Source organism: Canis lupus, chromosome 3 (assembly GCF_011100685.1).
Source record: "Canis lupus familiaris isolate Mischka breed German Shepherd chromosome 3, alternate assembly UU_Cfam_GSD_1.0, whole genome shotgun sequence".
In the NCBI taxonomy this organism is placed as follows: Eukaryota; Metazoa; Chordata; class Mammalia; order Carnivora; family Canidae; genus Canis; species Canis lupus.
The window spans coordinates 14,312,882-14,339,278 of record NC_049224.1 but is presented as its reverse complement, the minus strand read 5'-3'; the positions used below and the strand labels follow the sequence as shown (position 1 = coordinate 14,339,278).

Sequence of the window (26,397 nt, the reverse complement as noted above, 5' to 3'; positions counted from 1 at the left end):
TGCAACAGGTGAAGCAATACAAGGCTAGATCACAGGGGCTCCTGGGTGGCTCAATGGTTGAGCATCTGTCTTTGGCTCAGGGCATGATCCCAGAGTCCTGGGATCAAGTCCCACATCAGGCTCACCATAGGAAGCCTGCTTCTCCCCCTGCCTATGCCTCTCTCTGTGTCTCTCTCATGAATAAATAAAATCTTAAAAAAGGAAAAAAAAAAAAGGCCAAATCATAGACCAAATGTAGTCAAATAAGCATGAAATCAAAACAAGGAAAATTCATTGGCAATTCAGAATCACAGGGATACAAGCATCGATCACCATGGTGGGGGTGTCAAGAGGACTGAAGCTGCCATGCCAGCCTTCATGAGCAGTTCTTAGCCAGGCTCCTCCAGTTCCTCCTTCAGACTCTTCTCTAATCCCATGTAGGTGGCAGTCTGAGAAGTCATCTCCCTTCCAACTGGCACATTATTTCTTTAAATATTATGTTAATTTTTCAATTAGTTCGTAGTTAAGTCTTACCAAGCCTGGGAGAGCCATTTTGATATTTCCATCTCTGTGCTTTGTGTTCATTTTATATTTTCACTTGAGGGCCAACACTGTCTCTAAGTTATTTGCATAATGCCTCATTGTCACTCCAAGTGCCTCCAAAATACTGCAAAAAAAAATTGTGCAGATGCCAAACTGATGTAGCACTTACATCAGAATTCTTTTGCTCAATCCGTGCTCCCGCATCAGCCTCAGAGAAGCAGGATCACATATGCATGTAACACATGCAGGAAAGAACTGCAGTCACAGTCTTTACAACAAAAATACCAACAAGCCCTGGAACTATCCATGAGCACTACTTTCCCACCCACTCCTATATCCTTTCAATTAGTCCTTAAAAATATTCCCATTCCTGCCCCAACTACATTAGTCATGTAATTCTTGGACGCGCAGAGCTCTCAGACTCCTCCTCCATCCCTCCTTCACCCCTTCTCCACCCCACCACCAGCAGATACACACAAGTGTACCACCAGGGCACACGCATACACTGAAAGTCTTGCTTGATACAATCCCGATTCCCTTGTATTCTTTGGGATAGAGGTTAGTGCAGCCTATTTGATTTTAGTATACATACAGCAATGGCAGGACTTTCCATCTTTGAGGGCAGTTATGAAAACATTTTGCCTGAAATGACACATACACTTAGATACTGAAATGTAGACCCTCGCCAAACAAAAACAAAAACAAAAACAAAACAAAAAAACACCAAACAGATTTTTTCAAAAGAGGGAGAAAATTTTTTATCTCTTAAGTCTTACTGTTGCACAAATGTAAAATTTGGTCTCTTAAAAGAGACATTAAAAAGGCCATTGAGCCCTCCAGTGGTAAAATTATGAAAATGATACAAGGCACATGCAAGCACCCTAAAGAACTCTACAAAGATAGGCAAAATTAGATCAATTTAGGGTTTTTAGGATTTCAGAAGGCCTGTCAAACTTATTTACTGTGCTGTGAGGTTTATTTATTTTCACCATTGTAGGTTTTAATAAAGAGTTTAATTAAAGGTGTGTTATAAGATATATCTGGCAAGTCTTGTCCCAGGTTTGAATTACAATACTAGTGAAAATCAAACATAAAATGCAAACAGAAGTCACTCCTAGAGGTCTGTAATCAACTGTTTCAACTCACAGAATGTCTGGCTTAAGTTAAAGATATTCAATGAATTTGCTGATTTTTTCCTCTTGTGATAGGCATTCTCCTGCACTGAGTTACAGACTGTTGTGTACATGTTTACAACTCTCTGCTCTGCTTTTCTAGTTTCTAAAGGACTAAGGGGATAGAGAGAGGCAAAGGGCACGTGCTTTTGATGGCCAGTTAGAGGATTTGAGTCTTCCTTCCATCTCATTATTTCATTCATTCAATCATGCATTTATTCATTCACAACTTATCCAACAAATATTTATTGAGTGCCCTAAGTTTCTATCCTCATAAAGTGTACACTTTTCATGGAGGCAAGACTCCAAGGAATGTAGACTTATTTAATCACATACTTAGATCCTAGAGGGAAAATCACCAAGAGCCTTGAGAATATATAACAATGGGAACTTAATGTAGTCACATGGTCTTCACATGGTCTCTGACACATGGTCAGGGAAGACCTCTTTTTTGAGTGAGTGGTATTTAAAAGTGATCTCAAAGAGCAGGTGGAAAGAAAGTTAGGCAAAGATGAACAGCAAGGAGAAGGATAGTGCATAAGAAGATTTGCAGGAGCAAAGGTCCTGAGGTGAGACAGGGGCACATATGCGATGAACCAGGGTTCAGCAGGAGATAAGACTAGAAGCTCCTGGGTTGCTGTATCAGCCTCCTTATGGTTTTTTCTTACGCTGTTGTCTCTATCCCCAGTCTATTCCCAGCCCAGCAGCCATAAATATTCCTTTAAAATCTAAGGCAAGTCATGTCTTTACTTTGCTCAAACCCTGCAACACTTCATGCACCCTTCCCAACAACCCTGGTCTCCTCCATGTTCCTACCAGACTGTAGACATGCTCCCAAGTCAGAGCTTTGGCTCTGACTGTCCCCTCTGGCCTCCAAGACTCTTCTCATGGACTTGTGAGTGGCTGACTCCCTCACAGCCTTCAAATCTGTTCTCCAATCTCTCCTTCCCAATTAAACCCACCCTGTCTACCCATTTTAAACATCAAACCCTTTCCCTAAGCTCCAGCCCTCTTCATTCTCCTGACCATGTTCTGATTTTCTTTTTACCATGGCATTTATCACCTTCTAACACTCTTCAGCTCTCCTCAAGTTATCCCACCGTTTCCATCATTTTATCTACCCCCCCCCTTGTGGATGAGTCTCAAATCTATAACTCCTTCAGTGTGTGCTAAATTCTTAGGAGCTTTAGATGCATGCATCCAGATTTCTGCTGGCTTCCATTGGAGAACTCATTGACACAAAGCTCAATATTACACATTCCCTTACCATAGACTTAAACTCCCTCTGCATTCACATCTCTACACCTACCACAGTTCAGTTGGCTACTCCACTACATAGCTGAGGCAGTTTCTTAGAACCTCCTCAAGCTTCCCCAAATCAATAAGGGTCAGATTTACTGATTTTACATCTGAAACATTTCTCAATCCTGCCAATGTCTCATTTGGGTTCCCCTTACCTTGTCCCTTCACTATTCCAGTAGCTTCCTAAACTCTGTCAAATCCAATCCCACGTTGTTGCCACTCAGGTCATCATTGAGCAAGTCATCGAGGGGTCAAAATTGAGCAAGTACTCCTCTCTGTAAGGATTTTCAGAAGAGAAAGCCTAAACCATGAAGCCTGGCAGAGAAATTCTGCATGACCCAGTTCCTCCCTAGTCTCAACAGCCACAACCCCAGACTTATGCTCTGCCTCAGTAATGCTAAACATCTGGGGGGCTCCATTCTCTTCCCTTGTAGTCACCACACCCCTTCTTGAACTCATGAACTCCCACTCATCTTTCGAGACAAGTCAGAAAAATCAACTTGACCCAAACTGAGTAAAAGATATTCCTTTCATATTCTGATACCTGTGTGCACCTCCGTCCAATGGAGGCTGAGTCCTAAAATCTACATTTAGCCAAAGCTAAGGCTGAAGTCGATTTCACCATAACACATGTTTATGGACAGTAAGAATAACTGTGAAACTTTATCAGATATGTTAATTAGTATTACAATTATCATAATTTCATGTAAAAATTATTTTCAGTTTTTTCTTGGTCCCACCAGTCCTTAGATTGCCCCTATAGCTAACACACTACACATCTGCTTTACTACATAGATGCTTGCTTTCATTTGAGATCCTGAGGTACTCCTATGACTTTTTATTTCACACTTCGTATGTTATTTATTATGTCTGATTAAAGATTTCTCATAGATGTTGTTACACATTCTTGTAGAACTTTTCCTCCTTGTGAAGTTTTGAGTCCTAAAGTTTTCTACAAATATTATGGTTCTCTGAAGATTAGAAATATAATGTGATTTAACCTGCATTCTTCTTTCATATATTCTTATTTAAATTTCTGCAATGTACATATTTATATAGAAACTATATTTTATAGATATTTGTTTATTGAAAATATATAATATTCTTCATAAAGTCATCTAGATAACACAGCATATCAGTATTTGTGCTATTTGTCCAACTATTTTTCTATTTATTTACTGGAAATTTAACATTCAACATAAAAAGCATGTGAGGATATTAGCATTTAAATTATATGTACAACACTTATCCGTATTTAAGAGTTAACATTCAGACTTTAACCTTAAGAGTGATGTTATACCTGGCAAACTTAAGAGATACTTTTGTGTAGATTAGATATGATGCTAACCTGGGATTCATGCACAAGTTCAGGGATGACAGACACTTTAAGGGTAGGTATTTCCTCTTGAGCTGTCCAAAGGCTCAGACCTGACAGCAGGTTCAGACTGAATAGTGAGGCCAAGGCTGAATGTTGATGCATTCCTAAACTCCAGATTGTAATTTTTGGTCTGCTTCTCTATCTCTCCCAGCACAACATGAACCCTCTGAAGGCAGATGCTCTACCTCAGTCACCTAGGAAACTGACAAACAATGAATATTCAAAACACTTTTTGAATATTTGATAAACTGACCTATCAAATCCACGCAGGCTTATTTTTCTAAGATCTTTGTTAGCTGCATATAACTTGGTCATGCGCACTGAAGTCCTGCCAATGTACCATCTTAACATTTAATCAAAACAATTCTCGACCTCTACATTTAGATTAGATTCTCTACCTTTAGAATCTCTGATCATCAAAAGAAAACATTTCTTTTCATGCTTATAGCTTATTTTCTGACCAGTTAAGTATATTTTTCTTTGTTGTCTATTAACACACACTCCGTTTTCTTCCTTCAGATTGATTAATGCTAGAAAATATCCTACTAGGATATTTTATCTTCTAAGTATTATTTATTTTACTTGATTCCAAATCAACCAGATATTCCATTTTTAATTTTTTTTGGCATTTCGTTCTTAAATAGAGATTCTTGATCAAGTTTCGCAAATCCAAGGAGATGCTATAATACTGCAGCTTTTAAATGATCGAATAAAAACATTACAAATTAAAAAATCAAAATCATTACATTTATTTCTAGCAATTGCAAAGTCTAAAACATAGTTTCACAAAAAACCTCAAAGAACAATTTAAAATTTTACTGCACACATCTTTCAGTTTTTAATTTACCCATTTTCATGAAACTTTATTAACTACATATTATACATAATGTGCTGTCCTAGGCACTGTCATAAATTAAGAAAACATATAATTAGCCAGATATCTACTACATATAATTGCTCTTAATATTTCATAAACCCTACCCATGTGGGAATTGTGCCTAAAAAGCACTCACAACAGCCTTTCCACGTGGGTAAAGACCTTTCTCATGTTTCAGTCTGGTAGCTGTTTCGCAGGACAATGTAGTATTTGCAACTCAATTTCTTATGGTCTGTAAAATGAGGACAATGCCATTATTTTTAGGACATTAAGAAGTCTGCAAAGGAAGATAACTATACAACCTACTTCCTCATTTCTTATACCACAGCAGTCTGAAGAACACAAAGACTTGGAAATTTCTGTGAATTCTCAACAGTCAGAAATCTTACAAAGTGATCTGGGTTGATCTGACATGTCAGGCCCATAATACACCTGGGATATCATCCTGCTCAAACCTGCACAGTCCCCAGACAATGTTTTAGGGGGCAAGACATCTTAAAGAACATGACATTCTTTCATTAGGCCACAGGCAATTTCTTAACATTCATACCACTTTTTAGTTTGCCCAAAGAACATCAAGCCCTTACCAACATCTAAAGTTACTTTCCCTCAATTTAAATTCCTAAGAAAATTTAAATCCTTCAGATTTTAGTAGCTGTAAAACTCCATTTACACTGGCATTACAGTCTATTTCTACCTGGCAGCAACATTCATCAAACACCTACATGCTACTGTATAGAAATGAGTCATTTCCTCTTCTGGAGGAGATTTAAAGCACAACTACGTGAAGCAAAATAGGCTGAAGAGCTAGAAAGTTACATATTTGCCAAAAAAGGGAACACTGAACCACAGTCTCTCAGGGAGTGAAAATAGGTAGAGACAATAAAAATATAAATCAACTATAAGGTTTAATGAACATCAACACCTTTATGAATCAAAATGCCTATGTAAAAGGCTTAGTGAGCAAAGGCAGTCCTCAGAAGAATGCTTTAAATCATGTCATTCAAATGATGTGACCCTTATTCATTTAAAACACAGCCCTGGGGCTATTTTTGACTAAGAAATGAATAGGTTCATCTTTAACCAACAGAACTAGATTTTTCTAAATTATTATATCACTCTTTCTCTCTCTCTCTCTCTTCTTGTTTCCCACTTATTTCCGGTGAGGCATTAATGAAAAAAAAAAAAAAAAAAGAAAGAAAGAAAAAAGAAAAGAAAAGCAAAGAGGAAAAGTGCTATACAAACTCAGTCATTTGGAGATCTAATTGGGATTCTGAAAATTTTCTAATGATTGGCATCTTTATTTTTTTCAGTTCCTCTCAGTTAATTGTTAAAGCAGAAGTTGCGGGACACAGGAGGGTACCCTCCACCATGACACAGTATGGTCAGAGCCCCAAGATAGCTCTTCCCACCCCTATACTAAGCCCCCCAGAGCCCTGCCCAAGCTTAGCTCTCTCCCCATCCCATTCCAGACACATACTGTCTAAACAGCTACCAAAGTTAGTGCAGCCAATGGCCCCAGCTCCAGTCCTTCCCTCATACATGTTCATTGTTCAACACCTCCAAGTTCCATTTTACACACTGGATGTTGCTATCCCATCCTGAGGACCACTAACCCTCCAGCAAGCCTCCCCTGGCATATTCATTTAGGCCCAAACCCTTCAGAGATGTGAAGGATTAATGAGAGGCCATATTAGCTTTGGTAAAGGGAGTCCCATCCCCAAGCCCCCTACCCTTGCAATGGGATAAGCAGAGTCTGGGGGAAGCACCATAGAGCAAATACAAAAACCTCTTATCCCTTATCTACGGACCCCTGGATTAGGGAGAAGGGATACATGCCCTCTCAGCCTTTACACCAAAATGAGGGAGAGGGATAATTTAGGGGCATGAGTCCTTAAGAGATATTAGGATATCTCTCCTAGGAGCTAAGGGGAATCACAAGTCAAAGGCCAAGGTTAGGATAGCAATCAAAATTCAAAGTCCTCTCCAAACATGATCTGCCCATTTCCCTTACTCTAGCCCAATACTCTATGTACCTCCCAGGTTAGTGTGGGGAGAGAGGAGGGCTGGGTCCTACCCAGGGCAATAAGGGTCATTCAACAGGAAACCTCTGTGGTATGCCCCAGGGGTCCTGAAGGGGGAGAGTCCCAGACTTGCTGCTCTGGGCCAGGGTGTGCCAATGTGATCTATCACCATCCAACAGTGCAATAGAGACAGCTGAGTCACATGGGATGAGGCCATGCAGCCCTGCCTTGCAAGAGGTACTAGAAGGCCTTGGTCAGCTTGGGTCAGCTTGGCCTTTTAAAAGCCAGTTTCAAAAATAAAAGAAAAAAAATAAAATAATAAAAGCCAGTTTTTTTTAAATAAGAGTCCCTATTATATAGGGAGAAGCAATTATATACTCTTCTACTGGAAGCAATAATACATTTTACATTTCTAGCCTTATTTGTAATAACCTCAAAGTGGAAATAACCCAAATGTTCACTGACAGATGGACATGACAAAGTAAAGTAGATCCATACAATCAATAATAACAAAGAATTAACTACTAATACCTGAAACAATATTAATAGATCTCAGAATTATACTGAGTCAAAAAAATCCAGGCCTCTTCAAAATGCATAGTATAGGATCTCCCTTACATAAAATTCTAGAAAATGCAAGTTAAAGCTATAATTACATTAATCAGATCAGCGGTAGCCTAGGCAAGGGGATGGAGGAAAGGAAAGATTAAAAAGTGGCATAAGGGATTCATGTTCAGGGTCCATAGAAATGTTTTTTATCTTGATTACAATGAAGATTTTACAATGTATACATATTTCAAAACTCATCAAGCTGTATTCTTTTAACATGTGAAATTTATTATATGACAATTATGCTGCAATAAATTATGCTGCAATTATGTTGCAATTATGCTGCAAAAAACTATCTGTTATAAAAAGCCAAAAAGCCATTCCCATAAAGAAGTCATTGAAGCTCCTGTCAAAATTAGAATTTCCAGTGGCTCCAGTTCAAAATGGCAATGGAAGAGGATCCTGAACTCACCTGTTCCCCACTACCAACAAATACACAGAATCTATAGCTACATACAGAACAACATCCTCTGGGGGGGGGGGGGACAGAATTGGCTGAGCAATTCCTATGTGTTGGATGAGGCAGAGAAAGCACACAACAAAACAGTAGGAAATGGTGGGACACAATCCATAAACCTCACCTCTGGTGCACTGAGCCATAATCCAGAGGGAACTCAAAACCCCAGGCTTTTCCCTAAGGAACAAAGAGTTTGAACCCCACCTTGGGTGCCGCAATTTTTAAGACCTGCACCCAAGAAATGAGCCTCCAAAACATCTATCTTTGAAAACCAACAGGGCTCACATCTACAAGAAGCAAACTGAGCAATGGCTCTTGTGGGGCTTGCAGAATTGGACTCACCCACCTCAGGGCACAGCATGAAAATAATAATAATCAGTGTCTGGACTTTGTGTGGGAACAACTGTTCCAGCTACTTGTCTTGGAACGTCAGCCTGAGGGACAAGCATCTGATTTGACACACATTTGGTGGGCCCGCTGGGGTGTCTTCTGGGGCAGAGACTGGTGGGTGCCATCTTTTCACTCTTTCTGTCTTATTCCAGCCAGTGGATACTATCTTTAAAAATACAACAACAACAAAAACAAAACAAAACAAAACTCTAGGCTTTTCCCCACTTTTATTTCTTTTTTCTCCTCTGGCAGGCACTATATCTCTACACTTTCCCCCCACTGCTGCCTCACTACAGTTTGCCAGTATCTCTCAGGAAAGAGCTTGTAACACTCATCTGGAGCCCCAGTTTTTGTGAACACTACCTGGGAGACAGCTCCAGATTGCCTTGTACTTGTGGCCAGTGGGGTTTACACTTTTCATCCCACAGTATATTTGCATACTTAAAAGTTACTGCTTGAGAGTCTGGCTGCCAATTAATCTGAATTTATGTGCTGACTGAAATCTTCCCCTTTGGGGAATGAACATGGCACCCTCAACTACTGGGAGCTACAAAAAAATAAAATGAGCTGCTTTAATAACCACAAAGGTTTAAAAGACAACCAAGATCTAGAGCAAAGTTGAATGATGAGGTTCCATCTCCTACATGAGGCCACTCCTTCAAGACTGAGATAGTGACTGTTCATCTAATGCATAGAAACTAACACAGAGAGTCAAGCAAAATGAAAAAAATAGAGGAAGATGTTCCAAAAGAAAGGGCAAGATAAAACCTAAAAAAAAATACCTTACTGAAATGGAAATAAGTACAACTATGGCTATTGAGTATGTATAAATAAATCAATCAATAAATAAGATGAATCCCAGCTCTCAGAAGGAGATACACATATGTGAAATGAGGACCCTGATTCCCCTAACAAGGGAAATTTCATTTTATTAAACATGTTCCTCTTGATGATGTAGTAATGAGGGACTGTGAAAGCAATAGATAAATGAAACTCTTGGAAAATCTCTTATGATAAGAAAAGATGGGACTGGTTTAAAGCAGAAATGGAGGGACAGCTATAAAATGGGAAAATATAAGACGGCATTATTTTTGAACCGAAAAGAAAAAGTAGCATACAAATATGCTTCTGGAAAGAAGAGAAACTTAACTTAGTCCAGGATTGACCTTTACTGGGACAGGACAGGAAAACACATACCAAGTGGAGCAGAGATCTCAGTATGCCAATAAGGCCGGGAGAATAGAATGCCAAGTTTCAGGGGGTGGGAAGAGAGCAAACTGGGAATCATTAAGGGGATTTATAATGAGTCCTTGGTACAAATAAGAAGGCCTAGCAGAAGACATCATCTGATACGAAGGTGAGAGCTAAACAAGGTTCTACAAAGGTGCATGGGGCTGGAAGATGGAGTTCTGGTGCAACCAGAATGAAGAGATCTTGCTGAAAACTTTAGGCATTCAGTTGAGATTCCATGCTTTAGGATTAAAAAGCATGCTCCAGAATAGTAAAAGAGATCATTCACACTGAGTAAGTATGGAACCTGGAGACAGAGCATAGTTTGACTAAGAAAGTGTTGAGAGATGAGATTTGTGGGGCTCACACCACAAAGGGCCTAATATTTCTTGTTAAGAACACTGTGAAAAGCAATAGAAAACAGAAACAAAAAAAGTTCATCTTCTATGTCATAAGTCATTAACTCCTTTGGCTCTGCCCCAGGGTTCTAATGTCTTCTGTCAGTATCCATGAAACTATGGCAACTAACTTGCTAACTTGCAAGAACAATAAAATCTCAGACACTTCAAAGTTTTTGACGTAGGAGAGGGTTTTCATTTTTAGTGAAATGGAAAGGAAACAGGGTCCCTGGGTGGTTCAGTTGGTTAAGCATCTGCCTTCAGTTCAGGCTATGATCCCAGGATCCTGGAATGGAGCTCCATGTTGGTCTCTGTGCTCAGCAGGGAGTCTGCTTCTCCCCTTGCTCCTGACCCTCTGCTTGTGCTCTCTCAAATAAATAAGTGAATTTTTTTTAAAAGGAAAGAAAATAATATTTTGAGTCTGACCAATACAAGTTTGAATTTTGACCCATCTATTCACAATTACTTAACTTCTTAAGGCCTTTTCTTCTTCTATAAAAATGTAACAACACATAAATGTGAAATTTTGTGCTAGCATATGCTTATCAAACAGATCTTTCCTTTTCATATCCCACTTTTTCCTTATAGGTGTATAGTTCAATGGTTTTATTTTTAAAGTTCTATGATATACATCTTAACGTCACCAATAAATAGTGAAAATTGCATGGACAATGTTGAATCTCCCTCAGTATGTAGAGGATGAGGTTCTCAACAAATATCTGTTAAATCAGTGAAGGATCAGTTGATAAGGATAGTTTATTTTATTCATCCACTAATTCATTCAATACTTACTGAGACATTACTATGTTCAAGGCATTGTACTATTCAGCAAATAAGGCTCCTGTTCTCAGGAAGCTTACATATTCATAATCACAGATTTAGCAAATACAGGAAAGAATTTCAGATAGTGACGATTGCTATAAAACAAAACAGGGTCAAGTGAGAAAATAATGAGAAGGAGCCAGCAATGCAAAAATGTGAAAGAAGAGCTTTCCAAAAACAGGAAAGAGCAAGTGCAAAGACCCTGAGGTGAGAACAGATTTGGCTGTTAGAGGAAACTAAAGAATGTCAGTATGATTACTTTCTAGTTACCAAGGGAAAGAATGGTAGGAGGCTCAGGTTGAAGAAGTGGACAAAGGTCAAGCAAGCCTTTGTGGTAAAGATTTTGAGTCCATGACTTATCACTAGAAGAGTAATATTTTACAGATTTTTCAAATTCACGAACAGTATTTAACTCCACAATTTCCATGTGGGTGGTGAAATTTGGGATGAGACTTTAAGTCTTACTGTGAATTTCTTAGTTTAATGGTCTTTTCATTGAAATTCTTCTGGAAATACACTGTATTGAATAGGAACCACAATTTAGTAAAGCCAAAACTTCTTTTTAAAATAACATTAGTGAGCATTTAAATTTCTACTTAGGGTAATAACAATAATTAATACTCATACAGTACCTACTACTACTGGCTCTGTTCTAACTACTTTACATATATTTAGTCATTTTATATTTAATTTTACAACATGCCTAATAAAAACAGTAGTAACAAATACTACTATTATCTACAATTAACAGATAAGGAAAGTATAGGAAATAGATAAGATACATGGAGATTCAGAAACTTGCTTCAAATCACATATCTAGTAAGTGCTGGGGAAATGCAATTCAAAACAAAATCCCCTGCCAACATAGAAAAACCTCTCCACAAAGGATGAAGGGAAAGAGAAAAAATATTATTCTAAATTATTACTGAAGAAGCATCAAACCAGAATGTTATGTGTGCCACAATAATTTCCCTAAGAGATTGCAAAGACAGGAAGAAATCCCACCTTTGTATCTAGCAAAGCAGATACAACCCATGACGAACTGGTCCTCAGGCTAGAGAACTTTTTTTTTTTTTTTAAGATTTTATTTATGTATTCATGAGAGACACAAAGAGAGAGAGAGAGAGAGAGAGAGAGAGGCGCAGAGACACAGAGAGAGAAGCAGGCTCCATGCAGGGAGCCCAATGAGGGACTCAATCCTGCAACTCCAGGATCATGCCCTGGGCGGAAGGCAAGTGCTCAACCGCTGAGCCACCCAGGCATTCCAAGATTAGAGAATTTGACGCACCACCATTTGTCACTTGACATTCATCCTAAACTCACCTAGTAATTCAAGTATCAGCTGTGCTAATTGGCTTTCTCCAAAGGAAGAATATACTTCTCACATCTTTATGACAGAAGATAGATGACTAGACACCTACCAAAGTTAGGCTCCTCTTCTCCCACAGAAACTGGGAGATGAGGGTGCTATCCTCCCTGAAATTTACATTTCAAAGATGGTTCACAGGTCCTTGAGAAAGATATACCTGGGTCTTCAAGCGAGAAGTTTTACCTGGCATTTTAAAAGATTTGCACACATTTCAAACGGACAGAGAACTTAAAATTTTAAGTTTTCTAAACTAAATACTCTAAGAAAAGGCAGGAGCTTGAAGTCTCATCTCTTACTTTAAAGGATAATTAAGACTCTAATTTATCATTTGCATTTGCCCTTTTACAAATATTGTAATTGGGACCTGAACCTACACAATCTGGGACTAGGATCTGCACTTCTGTATTTTTATTTTGTAGGAACTCCGTTCCTATTTTTCCCACATATATAATCACAGTCCTAATCCTCACTTTTTTCTGCCTTTAGTTTCACAGATAATAGACATGAGGAACAACTAAAATAATATTGGACTCCATACTGTCAGTAGATTAATTCTCAAAGATTAAAAACACTGCAGCAAATGCAGTTCAAGTCTATCAATAACTTGGCAATCTGCCCATTTAATAATGCATTAACAACCTTGGCAGAACAGAAAAATAGGTCATTTTATGTATCTTCTAGATGACTGTTGCAAAAAATACCAATAGTTTTTTATCAAGTGCCAATAAGGTATAAATCATTCAAGTCATTTAAGGAAAGAATATTTGGTATGTTTGGAAAATGAAAGTCACCAGCTAATACAATAGATATGGCAGGTTATAAGGCAACTAGAAGAATATACAAGAGATGAAGGGGTGAGAACACATGAGATGATTTTTTAAATTTCATCTGTAAATTCTATAAATTTAAAATTTCATCTATAAAATTTCACCTATAAAATTTTTAAAATTTTATCTATATAAAAATCACTGTCTTTTTTAGAAATAAAGGCTTATTTCTAAAATACCCATTTTGTATTCATAGACTTTACAGGAATTTTTATGTGCAAGTATAAGGACATTACCAGAGGATGGGATAAGTGCTCCCCTGGCATAATTTAAGAAGTTCCCACTGACCACAGTAAGTTTAACACCATTCAAAATAAGAAGAAGGGATAGTGTATGACACGCACTAGTTCACATTTAATAGAAAATGAACCAAGGTGCAATTAAACAATGTACTCCAAACACAGATGATGTATTAAGTACCCACCTCATATTAACCTTCCACAGTAAATCTCTGTCTTTGCTTTTTCCCAATGAAAATTCATGAAAAGAATTACTAAAGAATAAGCCAAATGGACATATATCCTTTTATAATCACAGGACACATTATTAGAATAAAATAAAGGTACAAGTACTAAGTACTAAGAAAATAAGTGTGTAAATCTAAACTAACATGCAAAGACAGGACTATTAAAGGCTCTGAAAAGAAGACATTTCATTTCATTGCATATGAAACACTGTGGTGGGGACTGAATTGTAAATTTGCTCATTTGAAAGCATAATCCAATCTCCTAAGAGCAAACAGTCTATTGTTTAGTTTGCAATTTTCATAATTGCTAAACATACTTGTAGTCTGGGCCATAAAATATCTATTATTATATTAACTTTTTATTGCATCAGCAATAAATTCCTAGATTTTTTAACTCGCTAGACAAGTTTATTACACCTGCTAAAAATTCAGTCAATAAAAATGTGAATAACTTGTCTCCCAAACCATAAACTATTGAAGCATTTCATTCATAACCACACAGTTAGTAAATGGTGAAGCCAGAATTCCAACCCACAAAGACTAGCTCCAGAGCTTATATTTTAACTTCAAGTTTGATTGTTAATAAAGCCTGTTGTCCTTTCTCATCATCTACAATAATGTCTTTCCATATCTAATCTCAAATAAAATTAACATGGACTCTTCTAGATGAGTTATGGTAAATCACGTGGGGCTATAATGAAATACAGGCATGGAAACTATTGAGATGCTTAAAATGTAGTAAGAAAAAAAGTAATAATAAAAAAAATTTAATTATACAATAGAAAAATATGTTTCAAAGGCCAGTGCATATATTAATTGCCAAATTAATTATCTATATAAGTGCTATTCAAATTTAGAAGCAGGAGAGAAAACTCCAGAATGTGTGCTCTCAGCTCTGATTTAGCCAAGCCAATTAGTCATCTTTGGAGAGCACTGTTACACTAATTTGTACAACAATTCCAAATTATATTGATATCAGTCTTTTCCAAATTGTAGGTCACAACTCATCAGTGAGTCATGAAATCAATAAAATGGCCAAACCCGACAAATCTATTTTAAAAATAGATTGGAATGGAAAGTATCAGAAGTTGTCTTACTAAGTTTCTTGAATTTTAAACTATGCATGCATACATGGGTGTGTGTACAGAGTCTGCTGTAAAATCTATTTCTTAATATAGGCATAATCATGAAAATTTGAAGCCAATGTTATATGCCAAACCTGTACAGGTTGCAGGAGATTACAGGAGTTAAACATTTTTGTTCCTAGTAAGAGCTTTCCAAAAGTGAGCAAATAACTTTATATGCTGTCAACTCCAGAGTGGTAACCATGTCTGACTCCACTGTCTGGATTTCCAGCACTAGCACAGTGCCTGGCAAACAGCCAGTCTTTGACTAATGATGGAGAGCTACACGGTTAAATGGAAATAGCCAGTGACATTTTAGGATATTAGAAGTTCCCTCAATTTTAAAGAATGATAGGATTTGGATAACTTAAAGAATAGAGTAGTGGTCCTTGTTACTTTTCATTCTTTCATTTCCTGACCATATACTAGGGCTGGGAAGGAAATAAAAACTAAACGCTTTCTACTCAGAGCAGAGAGATAATAACTGAGCGACACTGCCAAGCCAGGATAGTTCCTGCCCACTCACTGATCCCACACCCAGCCCTGTGAATAATGGGAAAGTTATAGGTCCTGGAGCCCCAAGCTAGAAAATTACACTAAGGATACTAAGAAGAGCTACTGTTAACCCTTTTCCCAGAAAAGATAAATTTAGAGGGTTGTGATTCATGGTTCCTATTTTAAACAGAAGCACAGAGAAAAAAGGTTAAATATTACATATAAAGCAGAGGGTCGGAGAACCAGGAATTAAAGACAGGCTAATTCCCTTAGCATCCAAATGCAGCCTGCCTCTAAGGACCAGGCTCCAGAACTTCTCAACAATTCTTCCCCCAGTATCAGTGAGTCACTGCCCTTCCTAGGCAATGTGTGTGTGCATCCTGGCACTGAAGCAGGAGGAAGTTTAGCCATAATCCAGTACAAGGGAAGGTGGTTCATCTGTAGCTCAGAGCATCAATGGCTAATCAGGAGCATCATACGCTCTTAAATAAAGGGATAAATACTGTACTCATAGAACTCTTTTAGTAAAAATCCACATCATGGTATTTAAATGGGCAGAACTCTAGTTTGAGTTGCCTTACATCTAAAATATCTCTCAAAAAAGAAGGATGAGGGACACCTGTGTGGCTCAGTGGTTGGGCATCTGCCTTCGGCCCAGGGTGTGATCCTGGGGTCCCAGTATCGAGTCCCGCATCGGGCTCTTTGCATGAAGCCTGCTTCTCCTTCTGCCTGTGTCTCTGCCTCTCTGTGTGTCTCTCATGAATAAATAAAATCTTTAAAAAAAAAAAGAGAAGAAGTATGAAAGAGAGGAGGAAGGAAAGAATAGAAAGAAGAAATGAAGAGATAGAGAAGGAAAATAAATAAAGGTTTATTTTGAATAATAATAAATCAGAGCAAAGTGTCAGGAAACTATCCTGGAGTGCACCCAGCAATAGGACATGACACCACATCTGGGCTGGTCTAGGGCCCATCTGCCAGTAGACCATTCCCAGCACAACCATACTGGTCTATATATTAGGCTGTGGGCCATACTGACTCCTATGATTTGATAGTGAAAGAGGGTGAAAGACTGTTTCAAAGGAATTTATTTATGTATTTATTTTACTAAAGAAATCACTTTATTACAATCATAGTTAGTGGGGTACAGTCTTGTGTGTTTCCTCCTTCTCTTTTTAGCCTGATTTCTGAAGTTATGTTAGTCAGGGTCCAGTAAGGAAAATACACACCACTCTGAGTATTTGAAGCAAAGGGCAGTATAATGTGGGGCGCAGGCTGCACAGATGGTGGAAGAGCTAAGAAGCCAGAGGACCACAAGGCCATCCCAAGTTTGGCAAAAGCAGGCAGTTACTGTCACCCTCAGGAGGGATGGGCAAAAGGACGAGGAGACTGGGCCCAACCGTCCCCAGTGAAGCAGGTACCATCCTGGAAGGAGTTGGGAGTGGGGGGCCTGGAGGCATAGAAGATATAGTACCCTGGCCAGAGCCTCCAAAAGAGGCATGGAGGTATCAGGAGAAATACTCTGGCTTCTCTCTTCCAAGCCACCTCCCATTGCTATACCCAGTTGGATGCCAGCTGTCAAACAGCCAGCAGGAGTCTGAGATGAGTAGTGAGAAGGACAAGGCTTGAACCTCAAAATCCTTCTCAGGGGCACAAAAAGCTAGTTGGTGTTTATTCCCTATCCCCCATTATTAGTCAAATTCAACATGACCTGTGAAAAAAACAAATTAAGAAGAGGGAAAAAAAAATACTACACGCACAGGAATATTTGGAATTCACTAATCATGTCAAACACCTAGGGAATGTTATATTTATTCATTTATTCATACATTTCAGTATTTAATGAGTTTCTGTTATAGGCCAGGCACTATCCAATGTGCTTGGATTACAACAGTGTGTCCAGATTCATACCCTCATGGAGGAAATTAAAAAGACAGACACTCAAATGAACTCCCTATTACAACATCCCCACTAGGAACAGTGCTACAAAGCAGAGTCTGTAAAGAAAAGAACTATACCTGGGGATTTGATTGAGTCAGGAAGACAGAGAACCGCTTCCCTGAGGAGGAGCTGATCCCTAGCAAATGAGCAGACATGAACTAAATGTTCTAGGAAGAAGAAACAGCATAACGGGGAGGGAGGAAGGTTGGGATCAATAAAAGGCTCTAAATGAAGATAAGTGTGACTGAGTTGGAGGGAGTGAGAAAAAGCAAGATGAGGTGCTGAAGTAGGGGCCAAGACCATGAAGAACTTTTCGGCCGTGTTTTTACGTGCTGACTTTACATCAGCACAATCTTCACTTTATTTTTAACTTCAGGAACATTGTTATGTTCTGATGTATTTTGTGTTCTGTTCATGTTCTATTCAAGATAGGAGATTTTTACTTTTGGGTAGTGAAAAAAATTTTCTTAAGGATATCTTGAGTTTAAAAAGAATCAACTTAGGGAAAATGATTGAACACATTTTGTACAGGTGGTGGGTAGGTATGGGGGGACCTATGAACTACGGAAGTTTAAGAAACCCTGGCGTAAGAAAAACATTCATGAGTCATTTTAATACTGGCAACCACACTCTGGTTGCTGGGAAATTTCCCTCATTACATTAACTGTCCTCAAATTGTCCTCAAAACAGATATTGATAACAGCTTCTGATTCAATTCATGGTATACACCTTGAGAATGTTGCTTAATGATTAGTAAAATACAGTCTGAGATGTGCAACATTAACAAGATCTGCCTCATTTTGCTATTTATTTATTTGAGAAAGAGAAAGAGGGAGATGGAGAGAGAGAGAAAACGAGAAATTTAAACAGGGTCCACGCTCAGTGTGAAGCCAGATGTGTGTGGGGCTCGATCTCACAACCCTGAGATCATGACTTAAGCCAAAACCAAGAGGCAGATGCCTAACTGACTGAGCCACTCAGGTGCCCTGTGTCTCATTTTACTTTAAAAAAATAATTTTAATGTTAAAAAAAAAAAACACTAGCTGCTGTTTCTTTCTTGTAACTGCCAGATATGATTCATGATCCAGAACTGGGATGAAGAAGGGGGAAGAAAAGTATAAAAATATTATAATCCTTTGATAATGAATTGTGGCTATATTGGTATTTTTACTTTTCTACAAACTTGTATTTATAGCTTATACATATACACAATTGATATCACTGCTTATCCAACTTTATGTGTTTTTAACATTTCAGATTATAATAAACACTGTCCTTTGCCATTAAAGATGCTTCTGAATAGCAATGAGTACATCTTGTATTCTTGGTTTCTAATATCATTCTCCAATAAAAGGAACTACAGATTCTTCAGGAAATGGTTAATTCTAGGACTAGGGCAGGAAACAGAACAGATGAGCCTTGAGTGTCTTATAGTAAGAAAGAAAGGAAATACTGAAGAAAATAAATACACATACAAAGATGGAAGTAAGCCAAAGGGACACAAGGTCCAACTGAAAGAGCTCTCAACAGCCAAAGCTAGAACAATCTGAGCAAAAAAAAAGTAAATAAATTAGTGCTGGTTATAACTCAGACTATAAAATGAATATCCATGAGTCCATACTGTTATAAATCAATGATTTAATAAATAAATAATGAGGAGACTAAAAAAATCTCTTCTGCTGAATTTCAACAATTTATATCAATACTTCAGCCTCCCAGAAATGGAACATAACTTCCCACTCCCTAAGTGTAAGCTGTGTATAGTGACTTCCTTCCAAGGAATACAGTATGGGAAGTGCGTAGGGAGGAATAACTTAACAGAAGTTAAGCACTACCTCAGGCAAACAATCAAGGTTCACAATGACCATAATAAGTCAAGTGGATAGTACACATCCTGGATAAGATTTGATGAGAATGGCACTCTACTTCTGTGGTCTTTCTTCCCAAACTCCATAACCCCAGTCTAATAATGAGAAAAACATCAGACAAATCCCAATTGAGAAATATTCTACAAAGTATCTGACCATACTCAAGCCTATCAAGGTCATCAAAAATAAGGAATATCTGAAAAACTGTCATAGCCAATAGGAGTTAAGGAAACATGACAAAATATAATTGGTATATTGGATGGGATCCTGGAACAGACAAATGACATTAGGTAAAACCTAAGGTGATCTGAATGAAGTATGGACTTTAAGTTAAAAATAATGTCAATTCATTAACTGCAACAAATGTACCATTAGTAATGATGAATGTTAATAATAGGGGAAACTGAGTACTGAATATATGGGAATTTGCTGTACCGTTGTAATTTTTCAGTAATTACAAAATTGTTCTAAAAATAAAGTTTATTTAAGATGTGTATCAATAAATATTTCTGAAAATATTTTAAAATATCACATAAAAAGCTGGAGAGTTTATTAAATTCTTTAAGCATTTCCCTATTATTGAATATTTGGGACATTTCCAATTTAAAAGTAACAGAGTGATGTTAAAAGTAACAGAGTGATGAACAAATACCTACATGGATATTTGGCTCAAACCTTTGTTTATGTCCTAGCAACAGATTCCTAGAAGTTCATTCAATGTTTTTAAAAAGTCAAAACGGCACATTTATGTAAATGTGATAATAACCAAAAGTACTCAAAGTCCTATTAGATTGTGCAACTTTTCTGATGTAAGTTCCATTCCTCTTAACAGTAAAAATAAACAAATAAATAATCCTGAATTTGCATTCAACTCCCAGCCTTATCCACTGATTCTTGCATTCATTCAATTAACACTTGTGTAGCTGCTCTTCCTCCAGGCAAATATACTATTAGGAAAGACGTTTAACCCCCTTAAGACCTTATATCCTGACAAATAATAAAAGAATGCCTAATTTACAGAATTCTTCATTTGACAGCTGAAGATCATTTCCTGATCTTTGCAGTGAGATAGTATATGAATAGTAAGTGGTAGGCGCTTTTAAACTAATTTTTCACAACATTTGAATCTCCAGGCCATAATGTGATTCTGTAGCTAAAAAAGATTCCTCCCACATTAGCATTTGGGGATATTTTTATAAATACTTATTTAAAAACTTAAATTTTTTACTCTATAATAAATGATTTCTTATAGTATTTTTCTATCTCCTTTTAACTTCACTGCCCTCTGGTGCCACCTAATGCCCATGCCCTCTGGCGCTTCTTTGTTTCTTCACCTCCAGTAAATGTTATTTTAAGTTTGGGTGTAACCACATCAGCAAAACTTCCCCTGATTGTCTTCAAAATGCCCATGTATCACCAAACTCTTCAAAACCATTGCCACTGTTTCCATGACATCTAATTGTTTCCTCCTAAAACTTAAGAGATCTCTTCAAGAAATTCAACAATGGTGTCTGTTAGAATGAATTTCTTAGAAATGTTCTCGGTGATGAAGAGCTGCACACAAATGGTTTTTGGAAGTAAACATGGTGTCCCCAAACTGCACTTGTAAAGACTTGAGAGGGGCAGGGTTGGGAAGGAGAAGGAGACCTACAAAGTGGTTTCAATGGAGTTGAAACAGATCCCACAGGGAGCCTGGAGCCTGGACTGCAGAGATGCCCCAATGAAGGCAAGATGTGGGCCTTTATAACTTCTCATCAAGCAGGCATTGGCTCTGAGCAGCCCCTTGGTGGGCACCAACCTTGGGAGAGGTGGTTTCCCATAGCCAAGGGCAATGCCCAGGGAGGGGCTCAGCTGTGAGGCCATCATAGCCTAGAGCCCCAGGGTTGGGAGGAAGGGCACATCACTACAGGAAGGGGTCTGTCGGGAGCACCAAAGTTTCCACGATGCCTCTGTTCTCACTTAGGCTTCACCTGCTCATTTACTCTTGCCAGTAGGTCTTAAGAGGACCAACCTCTTGAAAAAGAAATCAACAGACCACCACAGGCATTTTTTAAATCAAGGAGACATCTGAGAGCTTGTAGTTCATTTCTGTTGTGAGATGGCGAAGGAAAATGGGCACTCCTACATACTGCTCTCCTCCCAGCACAGTGTCTGGGTAGGAACTCTGAAAATACCTTCAGAGGATACCAAAAGCACCACTATTCTTAGGCATTACACCCACTTTTAGGAAGAGAAAGGAAATGACACACAAAAATAAAAATATAAATAATATGAAAGGACCAACAATGAGATGAAGGTGCCTAAATCGGTTCTCAGCAAAAGACCCAAGGGAGGACTATGTGGAGCACTATAAGCAAAGAAAGTATTAGGAATCACATTCTAAATCTGTATTTGAGAAATTGATTATTTCTGCCTACTAAACCTTGAAAAATATATCCCTGTAATAGTTGTAGCAATGTGGGATATTCTCAGGAGAGTAAGAGGTAGCCTGACTCAAAAAACTTACGGTTTTGTAAACAAAAGTTTGCATTTAACTTTCTTTCTTTGTTTTTTATGATTTTATTTATTTGAGAGAGTTGGTCAAAAAGAAAGAAGGAGCAGAGGGAGAGGGAGAAGCAGACTTCCCTGCTTAGCAAGGAGCCCAATGTGGGACTCGATCCCAGGACTTTGGGATCACAACCCAAGCCAAGGCAGAGGCTTAATGGACTGAGCCACCCAGGCACCCTGCATTTAACTCTTATGTTGGGTTCATCTGTTTTTTTCAGACTTTATGTAATTGTTCTGAGTCTGACAATTTAAAACATGTTAACTAAATCCTTTCTTTAAAAACAGGCCTTAGGGGATCCCTGGGTGGCTCAGCAGTTTTGCACATGCCTTTGGCCCAGGGTGCGATCCTGGAGTCCCGGGATCGAGTCCTGTGTCGGGCTCCCAGCATGGAGCCTGCTTCTCCCTCTGCCTGTGTCTCTGCCTCTCTCTCTATGTCTATCATAAATAAATAAAAATAAATCTTTAAAAAAATAATAAAATAAAATAAATAAAATAAAATAAAATATCATAAATCTATCATAAATAAATAAAAATAAATCTTTAAAAAAATAATAAAATAATAAAATAAATAAAATAAAATAAAATAAAATAAAATAAAATAAAATAAAATAAAATAAATAAAATAAAATAAAATAAAATAAAATAAAATAAAATAAAATAAAATAAAATAAAATAAAAAAAAAACAGGGCTTTGGTGGCTCAGCGGTTTAGTGCCACCTTCATCCCAGGGCCTGATCCTGGAGACCCGGGATCGAGTCCCACTTCGGGCTCCCTGCATGGAGCCTGCTTCTCCCTCTGCCTGTGTCTTTGCCTCTTTCTCTGTGTGTCTCTTGTGAATAAATAAATAAAATCTTTAAAAAAAAAAAACAGGGCTTTGGACTTATGAAATATTTTATTTGAAAAAGTTCACTGTGCACAAAAAAAAAAAAAAAAAAAAAGAAAAAGTTCACTGTGGCACAAATACTAAGAAATTGATAAAGATGCGTTGAATGATTTTTTAAAAACTTACATCTAAAGAGCTCCTTGAGATATTCTTTTAATAAACGACCAAAGCTATTCAATAAATATCAGAAAACTGAAAGATAAAGTTCATTTATGTCATACCATAACATCTACCCCTAATCATTCCTGGTAATTCAAAAATTAAGTTTTTTTTCAATTAGTAGTAAAATTATTTACTAATTATGAAATTTGATTTCACACTGGTAGGGTATCTACTATGTACAAGGCATATATTACGCAGAGGAAGTCACTAAAAGTGACCCTTTCGGAGACACTCCACTTGGGCTGTGGTGAAGAAAAGCGTTCAAGTGTAGGAAGGCTAATCATTACAAAAATATTATCTGTAAAGTGCAGGCAGCCCCTGGTTTCCTGAATTGGTGAGCTTCCAGAAAGCTGTTTACAGACTGCATTTGCCCAGGGAAGCAATGTCACAAACGGGGCTGGTTTCCAGATGAGACCTCCTGACACAGTACTAGCAGCTCCAGCCCAAGGTCTGGGGGCAAGAAGTTATGAGCAACAGGAAGGAGAGCATGGTACTGTCTCCCTCCTTTGCCAGATCCAGAGTCCTGCTGCAGCCAAGTTTTGGACCAAAGAGAGCCTTCAGAGAGCATTCTCCCTTCCCCACACACCCCTTCTCAAAGCTCTACCATATTCCAGCCTCCTAGCATGCCCGCCAACTACTAAGTCCTGCAGCGCCCCCTCAGGCCCAGGTCACTGCCACAAATTCTACAGCTCATTCATTCCCATCCAGTCAACTTGACCCATCCCTTCAAAATTTAGTTTTTTTTATCTAGGAATTAGGAGGAAAGAATCTAACTGAATGAATTCATGCTCAAGTATGAATGATGAGTCCTTAAAGCTCTAAAAGACAAGAGTGTAACTTTTAGAGAAAACACTTGTTAAGCCAAGGGTTGAGAATAACAGCCCATTAACAGTGATGTTGCGGGGCCGGGGGGGGGGGGGGGGGGCGGGCATCATAGGAGAATAATGAATATGTATTGAGCATTGAACACATGCCAGAAACTCATGCTGCTTCACTAGACCCTCTTAAGAACATGTTCGGGTAAGTGTGCTATTCCTCTAGTTTTACAAAAGACAACCGTGGGGTTTGGAGAGACTAGCATCTTAGTGAGCGCTAGAAGACGGTCGGCCTCATCCTGTCTCCACCATGCCAAAGTCAACCAGTCGTCACCTGGGGGTGGGCAGTTCGCCTAGGCCAGTCTTCCTTTGCACTTCCTTCTCTTCCTTTTACTGAAACCAGGGATCCTCTAAAGGCAAATTTTTTTCCAGAGTGTGACAGTAGGGACAACAGAGAAACTGAGGCAGCAATGGATGGATACTACTATAGCATATTTATATAAATGCAACTGCTACTGAGTGGGGTGTGAATCAGGACCTGCTGTTACACTAGACTCTCTAAAAGGAGAAGACAGCATCTTAACTTCTTCAGTGTATTTATCCCCCATGCATCAGCATCTATCTATGTAAAGTATGGTTTATAGGTTCTTTTCCAACATTTTAGGCCTCAATTAATGAGAGAGTCTTTAAGTTAATGCAAGTGTTATCATCTGTACCAAAACTGACTTTAAACCCATTCATCTCATTACTACAGCTTTCCAACAGTATAGCAAGGCATTAAAAAAGGAATCTGATGGGGGATCCCTGGGTGGCTCAGTGGTTTAGAGCCTGCCTTCAACCCGGGGTGTGATCCTGGAGCCCCAGGATCGAGTCCCACATTGGGTTCCCTGCATGGAGCCTGCTTCTCCCTCTGCCTGTGTCTCTGCCTCTTTCTCTCTCTTTGCGTCTTTCATGAATAAATAAATTAAAAAAAAATCTGATGTACTTTTTAATGTAAAATGAGCACAGTGTATAGAATAAAAAACACAGGAGAAAGTCTCCCGCTGCAGGGCTGGTGTGAGCCCTGTGCCCCAGGCCAGTAGTTAGGTCCAGCAGCTCACAGATCAATGTTCCACACGCCTGATCATTCATCTTCCCAACTGCTGATTATTGACAGAACCCCAAGTGTACATGGGAAATTTTTGCCTGTCCATAGCAATATCTTTTTTAATAAAAACAATCCCGCAGCATTTATTGTCATCTGGTAATAACATAAAGGTAATCAAAACAATACGAACAAATGTTTTAGAAGTACACTCCCAAACAAAGGACATCTAAAAAAACAAACTACATGGCTTTCTCAAGAATTTCTCACTTCATGGATCACTTCTGGTCGGAGACACTTTGGAGCAGGACAATATTCTCTCTTTTCAGCATGACCTGACCCAGGTGCTTTCTTGACTTTGTCTTAGAATGACTCTCTTCCGTGTTGTTTAATATAAGGTTCACATACTCTTATCAAAACCAATGACACGGCCCTCCAACTGCATGTTCACTTGCTCATAAAGCCACACCTGAATCCGAGATCTATTTTGCAAGTATCTGAAGATGAGGCTGATGGGCTGTGCCATCACCTTCTGCAGTTTCTGCCTCTGGCCACCGCATGCCATGGTGGAAGCTGACAAAGGCCACATGCCACCTCAGAAAGTGCCCAGAGCAATCTGATCAGCCTTTAAGGACCTGCCTCTCTCCCACCCTCAGTCTCCATGGTGCAGGTTGGATTCCCCTCACTCCAGGGCTTTGTGCTACACACATGACCTGGCTAAGCACCTCATCTCCTGGCCACAGTGTGTAGAGCAAGAGCCCAATCATTCCAGTGAGACTCACTCCAAAGAACTGTGTATAAAGGGCTGCTGGAGGCCAATAGGTAGAAAGAAACTACCTGAGAGGGAAAAAGCCCAGAGCCAAGCAATTCTGAGGAAAGATAAGAAGGAGGAGAGGGGCAGAGACCAAGAGACCTGATGGCATCGTTTGAAGCTTTGCATCCAGCCTGCAGCCAGTATACTCTCTGTTGAAGCCACAGCCAGAAAGAGTTGAGCTCCCGTTGCTTACAAGGGAAGAGTCCTGAATGAGACATCTCTGTGCCTGAGCTCTACTCATCTCATTAGACATCTGCATTCCTGCCCACTTCTCCCCAAATGTTCCCATTATTATGATGGGAACTGTGTGTTCCTGAGCCTGGCGCCCCTGGAAGAACCACAGGACCCATCCTCAGGAGCAGGTGCATCTCCTGGCTCCTGGCACATCAAGCACGCATCTCCCCACCCCGACCCCAGGCCCCCGCACCCTCCTTCTCATAGGCTGCTGCCCTAAGCAGAGAGTCAGGCTTCCAGGCTCAGAGCTCCAGGTTAGGTCTATGGCTGGTTTCTTCTAAAGGGAGTTAAGAGTGCTTCTGCCTTTAACTTAAAGCTCTTTCTTCAAAATGACTCCAGAGTGTGGGCTTTTACATTTTCTAGCAAATCTATTTGTCAAATATGGCCATGGGATCACTGAGAGAAAATGAGTAGAGAGAGCTGAGGACAAAAGTCCATTCACACTAGTGCTGCTCCAAACTAGGCCAACAGCAGTTACCATTAGGTAACTGAGCCTCCGTATCTCCTATGAAAAGGAATCCCCATGGTTTTATTTACTTAAAAGTGGGGTGTCTACACTACTTGATAGTGACATTTATCTTTTGTGTATA

The 26,397-nt window shown here is 38.8% G+C and overlaps 1 protein-coding gene and 1 pseudogene across 1 annotated transcript in view; both read right to left on the bottom strand.

Moving 5' to 3' along the window:
* The window catches only part of MCTP1 (multiple C2 and transmembrane domain containing 1), a 532,324-nt gene that overhangs the window by 488,209 nt on the left and 17,718 nt on the right, over nt 1-26,397 (bottom strand).
* LOC106558446 lies at nt 25,038-25,324 on the bottom strand (annotated as a pseudogene).